Source organism: Pseudorca crassidens, unplaced genomic scaffold (genome assembly GCF_039906515.1).
Source record: "Pseudorca crassidens isolate mPseCra1 unplaced genomic scaffold, mPseCra1.hap1 Scaffold_46, whole genome shotgun sequence".
Classification (NCBI taxonomy): domain Eukaryota; kingdom Metazoa; phylum Chordata; class Mammalia; order Artiodactyla; family Delphinidae; genus Pseudorca; species Pseudorca crassidens.
Window position 1 is genome coordinate 4192079 of NW_027136299.1, and position 15057 is coordinate 4207135.

Sequence of the window (15057 nt, forward strand, 5' to 3'; positions counted from 1 at the left end):
AACTGAATTCCAAAACAGAACAGGGTCTCAAATTTAGAAAACCAACTTATGCTTGCTTAAGGGGAAAGGTGAGTTGGGGTGCTGCATAAAACCAGAGATTGAAATGAGCACAGATAAAGTTCCTTAAGCCAAATATGGAATAGACAAGAGCTACTCCTTGCTCAACGAAATGGACTCAACACCCCATATTAAACGCCTAAGAATGTACCTGACTAGTAAGTATCTTAAAACCTATGGATTGCTATGTCTCCAAAAGAGAATCAAGCGTGTGTACAGGTGCATAAATGCAGCAGTGATAGGATTGGAGAGGTTCGGTGAGCAAATGAAGACCCTGTGAAGTCATATTGCATGGTACCCATTCCACGGGTCTCAACTCTCCAGGTTTATGGTATTCTTCCTTCACCTAAAACATGCATGTGGAACCCAGAGTATGATCAACCGTGTGAACGGGAGACGTGTTCAAATATGTCTCAGTTTTCCTCCCCTGGTACTCGGGTGCAACATTCCAGACGCTTTACTAACACTCTCCCGACTTGGAGAGTCAGTCCCTTTAACCTCCTGTTTGGCCCAGTTTGCAATTTCTGCGGAAGATGAACAGGAATAGCGAGAACCAATGAGAGACTAGCTGGAGGTGTCTGGACGGGCAAATTTAACTCTCATTTCCCACCAGGAAGAGGAAATAACCAAAGGCTCAGCGTGCCGTGCCGGAACCAGATTAGGGCCTGAAGCCATCCTGTGGTGTTGCGGCCAGCTCAAAACAAAGCGAGTTGAAGAAAGGAGCTCAGGGGCACTGTAATTCACAAACCTGCAGAGTTGTAAATGACAGCTATCGTCCAAAAATATACTGAAGTAAGGCTGCCAAGAGGACTTGAAAGCGGGGCAGAATTGCAGGAAACCGATTTCAGGAGGTAGACTGGAATTGCATTGAAAGCATAGGAAAAGAGGCAGAACGTCCACAATGATGCACTTAGCCAAAAAGGGCGTATGCGTTTTTTCCTGAATATATTCAGGAAAAAACGCATACGCCCTTTTTGGCCAACCAAGCAAGCTTGCAAAGGAAATCTGCACTACAATGAAGTCTCACTTCCCCCCAGTCAAAAGGGCCATCTGAAAAAAGTGTAAAATCCAGAAAGGCAGGACAGGCCATGGAGAACTGTGAGCCTTGTTATGCTGATGGGCGGGATGTAAATTGCCAACAGACACTCGGGAGAAGTGTATGGTGTTTCCTGAAACATCTAAAAAACAAAGCAACAGAGCCTAGGGCACTTCCACTTATGGTCCTATAGCTTAAGGAAATTAAAATCAAAAAGACACAGCCACCCCAAAGTTTGGGACGCCTCTGTTTACAAGAACCTCGTTTACCGTACAAGTTCAATATCACAGAAAGTGAAAAATGGATAAAGAACTTGTGGTACTTACGTACAATGCAGTATCACTCAGCAATGAAATCTATGTCATCAGGCCCATAGCAGCATAATGAGTGGATTCAGGTACGATGATTCTAACTGAAATAAGTCACACAGAAAAAGAAACATCATAAGATATCACTAATACACGGAATGTAAACTTGGCTACACAGGAACTGAATTCCAAAACAGAACAGGGTCTCAAATTTAGAAAACCAACTTATGCTTGCTTAAGGGGAAAGGTGAGTTGGGGTGCTGCATAAAACCAGAGATTGAAATGAGCACAGATAAAGTTCCTTAAGCCAAATATGGAATAGACAAGAGCTACTCCTTGCTCAACGAAATGGACTCAACACCCCATATTAAACGCCTAAGAATGTAGCTGACTAGTAAGTATCTTAAAACCTATGGATTGCTATGTCTCCAAAAGAGAATCAAGCGTGTGTACAGGTGCATAAATGCAGCACTGATAGGATTGGAGAGGTTCGGTGAGCAAATGAAGACCCTGTGAAGTCATATTGCATGGTACCCATTCCACGGGTCTCAACTCTCCAGGTTTATGGTATTCTTCCTTCACCTAAAACATGCATGTGGAACCCAGAGTATGATCAACCGTGTGAACGGGAGACGTGTTCAAATATGTCTCAGTTTTCCTCCCCTGGTACTCGGGTGCAACATTCCAGACGCTTTACTAACACTCTCCCGACTTGGAGAGTCAGTCCCTTTAACCTCCTGTTTGGCCCAGTTTGCAATTTCTGCGGAAGATGAACAGGAATAGCGAGAACCAATGAGAGACTAGCTGGAGGTGTCTGGACGGGCAAATTTAACTCTCATTTCCCACGAGGAATAGGAATTAACCAAAGGCTCAGCGTGCCGTGCCGGAACCAGATTAGGGCCTGAAGCCATCCTGCGGTGCTGCGGCCAGCTCAAAAGAAAGCGAGTTGAAGAAAGGAGCTCAGGGGCACTGTAATTCACAAACCTGCAGAGTTATAAATGACAGCTATCGTCCAAAAATATACTGAAGTAAGGCTGCCAAGAGGACTTGAAAGCGGGGCAGAATTGCAGGAAACCGATTTCAGGAGGTAGACTGGAATTGCATTGAAAGCATAGGAAAAGAGGCAGAACGTCCACCATGATGCACTTGGCCAAAAAGTGCGTATGCATTTTTTCCTGAATATATTCAGGAAAAAACGCATACGCCCTTTTTGGCCAACCAAGCAAGCTTGCAAAGGAAATCTGCACTACAATGAAGTCTCACTTCCCCCCGGTCAAAAGGGCCATCTGAAAAAAGTGTAAAATCCAGAAAGGCAGGACAGGCCATGGAGAACTGGGAGCCTTGTTATGCTGATGGGCGGGATGTAAATTGCCAACAGACACTCGGGAGAAGTGTATGGTGTTTCCTGAAACATCTAAAAATCCAAGCAACAGAGCCTAGGGCACTCCCACTTATGGTCCTATAGCTTAGGAAAATTAAAATCAAAAAGACGCAGCCACCCCAAAGTTTGGGACGCCTCTGTTTACAAGAACCTCGTTTACCGTACAAGTTCAACATCGCAGAAAGTGAAAAATGGATACAGAAATTGTGGTATTTACTTACAAAGCAATATCACTCAGCAATGAAATCTATGTCATCAGGCCCTTAGCAGCACAATGAGTGGATTCAGGTATGATGATTCTAACTGAAATAAGTCACACAGAAAAAGAAACATCATAAGATATCACTAATACACGGAATGTAAACTTGGGTACACAGGAACTGTATTACAAAACAGAACAGGGTCTCATATTTAGAAAACCAACTTATGCTTGCTTTAGAGGAAAGGTGAGATGGGGTGCTGCATAAAACCAGAGATTGAAATGAGCACAGATAAAGTTCCTTAAGCCAAATATGTAATAGACAAGAGCTACTCCTTGCTCAACGAAATGGACTCAACACCCCATATTAAACGCCTAAGAATGTACCTGACTAGTAAGTATCTTAAAACCTATGGATTGCTATGTTTCCAAAAGAGAATCAAGCATGTGTACAGAGGCATAAACGCAGCAGTGATAGGATTGGAGAGGTTCAGTGAGCAAATGAAGACCCTTTGAAGTCATATTGCATGGTACCCATTACACGGGTCTCAACTCTCCAGGTTTAAGGTATTCTTCCTTCAGCTAAAACATGCATGTGTAACCCAGAGTATGATCAACCGTGTGAACGGGAGACGTGTTCAAATATGTCTCAGTTTTGGTCCCCTGGTACTCGGGTGCAACATTCCAGACGCTTTACTAACACCCTCCCGACTTGGATAGTCAGTCCCTTTAACCTCCTGTTTGGCCCAGTTTGCAATTTCTGCAGAAGATGAACAGGAATAGCGAGAACCAATGAGAGACTAGCTGGAGGTGTCTGGACGGGCAAATTTAACTCTCATTTCCCACCAGGAAGAGGAAATAACCAAAGGCTCAGCGTGCCGTGCTGGAACCAGATTAGGGCCTGAAGCCATCCTGTGGTGTTGCGGCCAGCTCAAAACAAAGCGAGTTGAAGAAAGGAGCTCAGGGGCACTGTAATTCACAAACCTGCAGAGTTGTAAATGACAGCTATCGTCGAAAAATATACTGAAGTAAGGCTGCCAAGAGGACTTGAAAGCGGGGCAGAATTGCAGGAAACCGATTTCAGGAGGTAGACTGGAATTGCATTGAAAGCATAGGAAAAGAGGCAGAACGTCCACAATGATGCACTTAGCCAAAAAGGGCATATGGGTTTTTTCCTGAATATATTCAGGAAAAAACGCATACGCCCTTTTTGGCCAACCAAGCAAGCTTGCAAAGGAAATCTGCACTACAATGAAGTCTCACTTCCCCCCGGTCAAAAGGGCCATCTGAAAAAAGTGTAAAATCCAGAAAGGCAGGACAGGCCATGGAGAACTGGGAGCCTTGTTATGCTGATGGGCGGGATATAAATTGCCAACAGACACTCGGGAGAAGTGTATGGTGTTTCCTGAAACATCTAAAAAACAAAGCAACAGAGCCTAGGGCACTTCCACTTATGGTCCTATAGCTTAAGGAAATTAAAATCAAAAAGACACAGCCACCCCAAAGTTTGGGACGCCTCTGTTTACAAGAACCTCGTTTACCGTACAAGTTCAATATCACAGAAAGTGAAAAACGGATAAAGAACTTGTGGTACTTACGTACAATGCAGTATCACTCAGCAATGAAATCTATGTCATCAGGCCCGTAGCAGCATAATGAGTGGATTCAGGTACGATGATTCTAACTGAAATAAGTCACACAGAAAAAGAAACATCATAAGATATCACTAATACACGGAATGTAAACTTGGCTACACAGGAACTGAATTCCAAAACAGAACAGGGTCTCAAATTTAGAAAACCAACTTATGCTTGCTTAAGGGGAAAGGTGAGTTGGGGTGCTGCATAAAACCAGAGATTGAAATGAGCACAGATAAAGTTCCTTAAGCCAAATATGGAATAGACAAGAGCTACTCCTTGCTCAATGAAATGGACTCAACACCCCATATTAAACGCCTAAGAATGTACCTGACTAGTAAGTATCTTAAAACCTATGGATTGCTATGTCTCCAAAAGAGAATCAAGCGTGTGTACAGGGGCATAAACGCAGCAGTGATAGGATTGGAGAGGTTCGGTGAGCAAATGAAGACCCTTTGAAGTCATATTGCATGGTACCCATTCCACGGGTTTCAACTACCCAGGTTTAAGGTATTCTTCCTTCAGCTAAAACATGCATGTGGAACCTAGAGTATGATCAACCATGTGATCGGGAGACGTGTTCAAATATATCTCAGTTTTCGTACCCTGGTACTCGGGTGCAACATTCCAGACGCTTTACTAACACTCTCCCGACTTGGAGAGTCAGTCCCTTTAACCTTCTGTTTGGCCCAGTTTGCAATTTCTGCGGAAGATGAACAGGAATAGCGAGAACCAATGAGAGACTAGCTGCAGGTGTCTGGACGGGCAAATTTAACTCTCATTTCCCACCAGGAAGAGGAAATAACCAAAGGCTCAGCGTGCCGTGCCGGAACCAGATTAGGGCCTGAAGCCATCCTGCGGTGTTGCGGCCAGCTCACAAGAAAGCGAGTTGAAGAAAGGAGCTCAGGGGCACTGTAATTCACAAACCTGCAGAGTTATAAATGACAGCTATCGTCCAAAAATATACTGAAGTAAGGCTGCCAAGAGGACTTGAAAGCGGGGCAGAATTGCAGGAAACCGATTTCAGGAGGTAGACTGGAATTGCATTGAAAGCATAGGAAAAGAGGCAGAACGTCCACAATGATGCACTTGGCCAAAAAGGGCGTATGCGTTTTTTCCTGAATATATTCAGGAAAAAACGCATACGCCCTTTTTGGCCAACCAAGCAAACTTGCAAAGGAAATCTGCACTACAATGAAGTCTCACTTCCCCCCGGTCAAAAGGGCCATCTGAAAAAAGTGTAAAATCCAGAAAGGCAGGACAGGCCATGGAGAACTGGGAGCCTTGTTATGCTGATGGGCGGGATATAAATTGCCAACAGACACTCGGGAGAAGTGTATGGTGTTTCCTGAAACATCTAAAAAACAAAGCAACAGAGCCTAGGGCACTTCCACTTATGGTCCTATAGCTTAGGGAAATTAAAATCAAAAAGACACAGCCACCCCAAAGTTTGGGACGCCTCTGTTTACAAGAACCTCGTTTACCGTACAAGTTCAATATCACAGAAAGTGAAAAATGGATAAAGAACTTGTGGTACTTACGTACAATGCAGTATCACTCAGCAATGAAATCTATGTCATCAGGCCCGTAGCAGCATAATGAGTGGATTCAGGTACGATGATTCTAACTGAAATAAGTCACACAGAAAAAGAAACATCATAAGATATCACTAATACACGGAATGTAAACTTGGCTACACAGGAACTGAATTCCAAAACAGAACAGGGTCTCAAATTTAGAAAACCAACTTATGCTTGCTTAAGGGGAAAGGTGAGTTGGGGTGCTGCATAAAACCAGAGATTGAAATGAGCACAGATAAAGTTCCTTAAGCCAAATATGAAATAGACAAGAGCTACTCCTTGCTCAACGAAATGGACTCAACACCGCATATTAAACGCCTAAGAATGTACATGACTAGTAAATATCTTAAAGCCTATGGATTGCTATGTCTCCGAAAGAGAATCAAGCGTGTGTACAGGGCCATAAACGCAGCAGTGATAGGATTGGAGAGGTTCGGTGAGCAAATGAAGACCCTTTGAAGTCATATTGCATGGTACCCATTCCACGGGTTTCAACTACCCAGGTTTAAGGTATTCTTCCTTCAGCTAAAACATGCATGTGGAACCTAGAGTACGATCAACCATGTGATCGGGAGACGTGTTCAAATATGTCTCAGTTTTCGTACCCTGGTACTCGGGTGCAACATTCCAGACGCTTTACTAACACTCTCCCCACTTTGAGAGTCAGTCCCTTTAACCTCCTATTTTGTCCAGTTTGCAATTTCTGCGGAAGATGAACAGGAATAGGGAGAAGCAATGAGAGATTAGCTGGAGGTGTCTGGTCGGGCAATTTAACTCTCATTTCCCACCAGGAAGAGGAAATAACCAAAGGCTCAGCGTGCCGTGCCGGAACCAGATTAGGGCCTGAAGCCATCCTGCGGTGTTGCGGCCAGCTCAAAAGAAAGCGAGTTGAAGAAAGGAGCTCAGGGGCACTGTAATTCACAAACCTGCAGAGTTAAAAATGACAGCTATCATCCAAAAATATACTGAAGTAAGGCTGCCAAGAGGACTTGAAAGCGGGGCAGAATTGCAGGAAACCGATTTCAGGAGGTAGACTGGAATTGCATTGAAAGCATAGGAAAAGAGGCAGAACGTCCACAATGATGCACTTGGCCAAAAAGGGCGTATGCGTTTTTTCCGGAATATATTCAGGAAAAAACGCATACGCCCTTTTTGGCCAACCAAGCAAACTTGCAAAGGAAATCTGCACTACAATGAAGTCTCACTTCCCCCCGGTCAAAAGGGCCATCTGAAAAAAGTGTAAAATCCAGAAAGGCAGGACAGGCCATGGAGAACTGGGAGCCTTGTTATGCTGATGGGCGGGATATAAATTGCCAACAGACACTCGGGAGAAGTGTATGGTGTTTCCTGAAACATCTAAAAAACAAAGCAACAGAGCCTAGGGCACTTCCACTTATGGTCCTATAGCTTAGGGAAATTAAAATCAAAAAGACACAGCCACCCCAAAGTTTGGGACGCCTCTGTTTACAAGAACCTCGTTTACCGTACAAGTTCAATATCACAGAAAGTGAAAAATGGATAAAGAACTTGTGGTACTTACGTACAATGCAGTATCACTCAGCAATGAAATCTATGTCATCAGGCCCGTAGCAGCATGATGAGTGGATTCAGGTACGATGATTCTAACTTAAATAAGTCACACAGAAAAAGAAACATCATAAGATATCACTAATACACGGAATGTAAACTTGGCTACACAGGAACTGAATTCCAAAACAGAACAGGGTCTCAAATTTAGAAAACCAACTTATGCTTGCTTAAGGGGAAAGGTGAGTTGGGGTGCTGCATAAAACCAGAGATTGAAATGAGCACAGATAAAGTTCCTTAAGCCAAATATGGAATAGACAAGAGCTACTCCTTGCTCAACGAAATGGACTCAACACCCCATATTAAACGCCTAAGAATGTACCTGACTAGTAAGTATCTTAAAACCTATGGATTGCTATGTCTCCAAAAGAGAATCAAGCGTGTGTACAGGGGCATAAACGCACCAGTGATAGGATTGGAGAGGTTCGGTGAGCAAATGAAGACCCTTTGAAGTCATATTGCATGGTACCCATTCCATGGGTCTCAACTACCCAGGTTTAAGGTATTCTTCCTTCAGCTAAAACATGCATGTGGAACCCAGAGTATGATCAACCGTGTGAACGGGAGACGTGTTCAAATATGTCTCAGTTTTCCTACCCTGGTACTCGGGTGCAACATTCCAGATGCTTTACTAACACTCTCCCCACTTTGAGAGTCAGTCCTTTTAACCTCCTGTTTTGTCCAGTTTGCAATTTCTGCGGAAGATGAACAGGAATAGCGAGAAGCAATGAGAGACTAGCTGGAGGTGTCTGGACGGGCAAATTTAACTCTCATTTCCCACCAGGAAGAGGAAATAACCAAAGGCTCAGCGTGCCGTGCCGGAACCAGATTAGGGCCTGAAGCCATCCTGCGGTGTTGCGGCCAGCTCAAAAGAAAGCGAGTTGAAGAAAGGAGCTCAGGGGCACTGTAATTCACAAACCTGCAGAGTTAAAAATGACAGCTATCGTCCAAAAATATACTGAAGTAAGGCTGCCAAGAGGACTTGAAAGCGGGGCAGAATTGCAGGAAACCGATTTCAGGAGGTAGACTGGAATTGCATTGAAAGCATAGGAAAAGAGGCAGAACGTCCACAATGATGCACTTGGCCAAAAAGGGCGTATGCGTTTTTTCCGGAATATATTCAGGAAAAAACGCATACGCCCTTTTTGGCCAACCAAGCAAACTTGCAAAGGAAATCTGCACTACAATGAAGTCTCACTTCCCCCCGGTCAAAAGGGCCATCTGAAAAAAGTGTAAAATCCAGAAAGGCAGGACAGGCCATGGAGAACTGGGAGCCTTGTTATGCTGATGGGCGGGATATAAATTGCCAACAGACACTCGGGAGAAGTGTATGGTGTTTCCTGAAACATCTAAAAAACAAAGCAACAGAGCCTAGGGCACTTCCACTTATGGTCCTATAGCTTAGGGAAATTAAAATCAAAAAGACACAGCCACCCCAAAGTTTGGGACGCCTCTGTTTACAAGAACCTCGTTTACCGTACAAGTTCAATATCACAGAAAGTGAAAAATGGATAAAGAACTTGTGGTACTTACGTACAATGCAGTATCACTCAGCAATGAAATCTATGTCATCAGGCCCGTAGCAGCATGATGAGTGGATTCAGGTACGATGATTCTAACTGAAATAAGTCACACAGAAAAAGAAACATCATAAGATATCACTAATACACGGAATGTAAACTTGGCTACACAGGAACTGAATTCCAAAACAGAACAGGGTCTCAAATTTAGAAAACCAACTTATGCTTGCTTAAGGGGAAAGGTGAGTTGGGGTGCTGCATAAAACCAGAGATTGAAATGAGCACAGATAAAGTTCCTTAAGCCAAATATGGAATAGACAAGAGCTACTCCTTGCTCAACGAAATGGACTCAACACCCCATATTAAACGCCTAAGAATGTACCTGACTAGTAAGTATCTTAAAACCTATGGATTGCTATGTCTCCAAAAGAGAATCAAGCGTGTGTACAGGGGCATAAACGCACCAGTGATAGGATTGGAGAGGTTCGGTGAGCAAATGAAGACCCTTTGAAGTCATATTGCATGGTACCCATTCCACGGGTCTCAACTACCCAGGTTTAAGGTATTCTTCCTTCAGCTAAAACATGCATGTGGAACCCAGAGTACGATCAACCGTGTGAACGGGAGACGTGTTCAAATATGTCTCAGTTTTCCTACCCTGGTACTCGGGTGCAACATTCCAGACGCTTTACTAACACTCTCCCCACTTTGAGAGTCAGTCCCTTTAACCTCCTGTTTTGTCCAGTTTGCAATTTCTGCGGAAGATGAACAGGAATAGCGAGAACCAATGAGAGACTAGCTGGAGGTGTCTGGACGGGCAAATTTAACTCTCATTTCCCACCAGGAAGAGGAAATAACCAAAGGCTCAGCGTGCCGTGCCGGAACCAGATTAGGGCCTGAAGCCATCCTGCGGTGTTGCGGCCAGCTCAAAAGAAAGCGAGTTGAAGAAAGGAGCTCAGGGGCACTGTAATTCACAAACCTGCAGAGTTAAAAATGACAGCTATCGTCCAAAAATATACTGAAGTAAGGCTGCCAAGAGGACTTGAAAGCGGGGCAGAATTGCAGGAAACCGATTTCAGGAGGTAGACTGGAATTGCATTGAAAGCATAGGAAAAGAGGCAGAACGTCCACAATGATGCACTTGGCCAAAAAGGGCGTATGCGTTTTTTCCTGAATATATTCAGGAAAAAACGCATACGCCCTTTTTGGCCAACCAAGCAAACTTGCAAAGGAAATCTGCACTACAATGAAGTCTCACTTCCCCCCGGTCAAAAGGGCCATCTGAAAAAAGTGTAAAATCCAGAAAGGCAGGACAGGCCATGGAGAACTGGGAGCCTTGTTATGCTGATGGGCGGGATATAAATTGCCAACAGACACTCGGGAGAAGTGTATGGTGTTTCCTGAAACATCTAAAAAACAAAGCAACAGAGCCTAGGGCACTTCCACTTATGGTCCTATAGCTTAGGGAAATTAAAATCAAAAAGACACAGCCACCCCAAAGTTTGGGACGCCTCTGTTTACAAGAACCTCGTTTACCGTACAAGTTCAATATCACAGAAAGTGAAAAATGGATAAAGAACTTGTGGTACTTACGTACAATGCAGTATCACTCAGCAATGAAATCTATGTCATCAGGCCCGTAGCAGCATAATGAGTGGATTCAGGTACGATGATTCTAACTGAAATAAGTCACACAGAAAAAGAAACATCATAAGATATCACTAATACACGGAATGTAAACTTGGCTACACAGGAACTGAATTCCAAAACAGAACAGGGTCTCAAATTTAGAAAACCAACTTATGCTTGCTTAAGGGGAAAGGTGAGTTGGGGTGCTGCATAAAACCAGAGATTGAAATGAGCACAGATAAAGTTCCTTAAGCCAAATATGAAATAGACAAGAGCTACTCCTTGCTCAACGAAATGGACTCAACACCGCATATTAAACGCCTAAGAATGTACCTGACTAGTAAATATCTTAAAACCTATGGATTGCTATGTCTCCGAAAGAGAATCAAGCATGTGTACAGGGGCATAAACGCAGCAGTGATAGGATTGGAGAGTTCGGTGAGCAAATGAAGACCCTTTGAAGTCATATTGCATGGTACCCATTCCACGGGTTTCAACTACCCAGGTTTAAGGTATTCTTCCTTCAGCTAAAACATGCATGTGGAACCTAGAGTACGATCAACCGTGTGATCGGGAGACGTGTTCAAATATGTCTCAGTTTTCGTACCCTGGTACTCGGGTGCAACATTCCAGACGCTTTACTAACACTCTCCCCACTTTGAGAGTCAGTCCCTTTAACCTCCTGTTTTGTCCAGTTTGCAATTTCTGCGGAAGATGAACAGGAATAGGGAGAAGCAATGAGAGACTAGCTGGAGGTGTCTTGACGGGCAAATTTAACTCTCATTTCCCACCAGGAAGAGGAAATAACCAAAGGCTCAGCGTGCCGTGCCGGAACCAGATTAGGGCCTGAAGCCATCCTGCGGTGTTGCGGCCAGCTCAAAAGAAAGCGAGTTGAAGAAAGGAGCTCAGGGGCACTGTAATTCACAAACCTGCAGAGTTAAAAATGACAGCTATCGTCCAAAAATATACTGAAGTAAGGCTGCCAAGAGGACTTGAAAGCGGGGCAGAATTGCAGGAAACCGATTTCAGGAGGTAGACTGGAATTGCATTGAAAGCATAGGAAAAGAGGCAGAACGTCCACAATGATGCACTTGGCCAAAAAGGGCGTATGCGTTTTTTCCTGAATATATTCAGGAAAAAACGCATACGCCCTTTTTGGCCAACCAAGCAAACTTGCAAAGGAAATCTGCACTACAATGAAGTCTCACTTCCCCCCGGTCAAAAGGGCCATCTGAAAAAAGTGTAAAATCCAGAAAGGCAGGACAGGCCATGGAGAACTGGGAGCCTTGTTATGCTGATGGGCGGGATATAAATTGCCAACAGACACTCGGGAGAAGTGTATGGTGTTTCCTGAAACATCTAAAAAACAAAGCAACAGAGCCTAGGGCACTTCCACTTATGGTCCTATAGCTTAGGGAAATTAAAATCAAAAAGACACAGCCACCCCAAAGTTTGGGACGCCTCTGTTTACAAGAACCTCGTTTACCGTACAAGTTCAATATCACAGAAAGTGAAAAATGGATAAAGAACTTGTGGTACTTACGTACAATGCAGTATCACTCAGCAATGAAATCTATGTCATCAGGCCCGTAGCAGCATAATGAGTGGATTCAGGTACGATGATTCTAACTGAAATAAGTCACACAGAAAAAGAAACATCATAAGATATCACTAATACACGGAATGTAAACTTGGCTACACAGGAACTGAATTCCAAAACAGAACAGGGTCTCAAATTTAGAAAACCAACTTATGCTTGCTTAAGGGGAAAGGTGAGTTGGGGTGCTGCATAAAACCAGAGATTGAAATGAGCACAGATAAAGTTCCTTAAGCCAAATATGAAATAGACAAGAGCTACTCCTTGCTCAACGAAATGGACTCAACACCGCATATTAAACGCCTAAGAATGTACATGACTAGTAAATATCTTAAAGCCTATGGATTGCTATGTCTCCGAAAGAGAATCAAGCGTGTGTACAGGGCCATAAACGCAGCAGTGATAGGATTGGAGAGGTTCGGTGAGCAAATGAAGACCCTTTGAAGTCATATTGCATGGTACCCATTCCACGGGTTTCAACTACCCAGGTTTAAGGTATTCTTCCTTCAGCTAAAACATGCATGTGGAACCTAGAGTACGATCAACCATGTGATCGGGAGACGTGTTCAAATATGTCTCAGTTTTCGTACCCTGGTACTCGGGTGCAACATTCCAGACGCTTTACTAACACTCTCCCCACTTTGAGAGTCAGTCCCTTTAACCTCCTATTTTGTCCAGTTTGCAATTTCTGCGGAAGATGAACAGGAATAGGGAGAAGCAATGAGAGACTAGCTGGAGGTGTCTGGTCGGGCAATTTAACTCTCATTTCCCACCAGGAAGAGGAAATAACCAAAGGCTCAGCGTGCCGTGCCGGAACCAGATTAGGGCCTGAAGCCATCCTGCGGTGTTGCGGCCAGCTCAAAAGAAAGCGAGTTGAAGAAAGGAGCTCAGGGGCACTGTAATTCACAAACCTGCAGAGTTAAAAATGACAGCTATCGTCCAAAAATATACTGAAGTAAGGCTGCCAAGAGGACTTGAAAGCGGGGCAGAATTGCAGGAAACCGATTTCAGGAGGTAGACTGGAATTGCATTGAAAGCATAGGAAAAGAGGCAGAACGTCCACAATGATGCACTTGGCCAAAAAGGGCGTATGCGTTTTTTCCTGAATATATTCAGGAAAAAACGCATACGCCCTTTTTGGCCAACCAAGCAAACTTGCAAAGGAAATCTGCACTACAATGAAGTCTCACTTCCCCCCGGTCAAAAGGGCCATCTGAAAAAAGTGTAAAATCCAGAAAGGCAGGACAGGCCATGGAGAACTGGGAGCCTTGTTATGCTGATGGGCGGGATATAAATTGCCAACAGACACTCGGGAGAAGTGTATGGTGTTTCCTAAAACATCTAAAAAACAAAGCAACAGAGCCTAGGGCACTTCCACTTATGGTCCTATAGCTTAGGGAAATTAAAATCAAAAAGACACAGCCACCCCAAAGTTTGGGACGCCTCTGTTTACAAGAACCTCGTTTACCGTACAAGTTCAATATCACAGAAAGTGAAAAATGGATAAAGAACTTGTGGTACTTACGTACAATGCAGTATCACTCAGCAATGAAATCTATGTCATCAGGCCCGTAGCAGCATAATGAGTGGATTCAGGTACGATGATTCTAACTGAAATAAGTCACACAGAAAAAGAAACATCATAAGATATCACTAATACACGGAATGTAAACTTGGCTACACAGGAACTGAATTCCAAAACAGAACAGGGTCTCAAATTTAGAAAACCAACTTATGCTTGCTTAAGGGGAAAGGTGAGTTGGGGTGCTGCATAAAACCAGAGATTGAAATGAGCACAGATAAAGTTCCTTAAGCCAAATATGGAATAGACAAGAGCTACTCCTTGCTCAACGAAATGGACTCAACACCCCATATTAAACGCCTAAGAATGTACCTGACTAGTAAGTATCTTAAAACCTATGGATTGCTATGTCTCCAAAAGAGAATCAAACGTGTGTACAGGGGCATAAACGCACCAGTGATAGGATTGGAGAGGTTCGGTGAGCAAATGAAGACCCTTTGAAGTCATATTGCATGGTACCCATTCCACGGGTCTCAACTCTCCAGGTTTAAGGTATTCTTCCTTCAGCTAAAACATGCATGTGGAACCCAGAGTACGATCAACCGTGTGAACGGGAGATGTGTTCAAATATGTCTCAGTTTTCGTACCCTGGTACTCGGGTGCAACATTCCAGATGCTTTACTAACACTCTCCCCACTTTGAGAGTCAGTCCCTTTAACCTCCTGTTTTGTCCAGTTTGCAATTTCTGCGGAAGATGAACAGGAATAGCGAGAACCAATGAGAGACTAGCTGGAGGTGTCTGGACGGGCAAATTTAACTCTCATTTCCCACCAGGAAGAGGAAATAACCAAAGGCTCAGCGTGCCGTGCCGGAACCAGATTAGGGCCTGAAGCCATCCTGCGGTGTTGCGGCCAGCTCAAAAGAAAGCGAGTTGAAGAAAGGAGCTCAGGGGCACTGTAATTCACAAACCTGCAGAGTTAAAAATGACAGCTATCGTCCAAAAA

At 43.9% G+C, this 15057-nt stretch overlaps 1 long non-coding RNA gene across 3 annotated transcripts in view; it reads right to left on the reverse strand.

Moving 5' to 3' along the window:
- Positions 1-15057, reverse strand: part of LOC137218209 (uncharacterized) — a 977125-nt gene that overhangs the window by 73467 nt on the left and 888601 nt on the right. The window contains exon 4 of one of the 3 annotated variants that reach the window (XR_010940527.1): positions 9367-9404. The exons of 1 other annotated variant lie outside the window; for it this stretch is intronic. This is a non-coding gene — a long non-coding RNA (uncharacterized lncRNA). Of the gene's footprint in view, positions 1-9366; positions 9405-15057 lie in introns of those variants that run through there. One more of the 3 variants, XR_010940524.1, reaches the window with a different exon arrangement.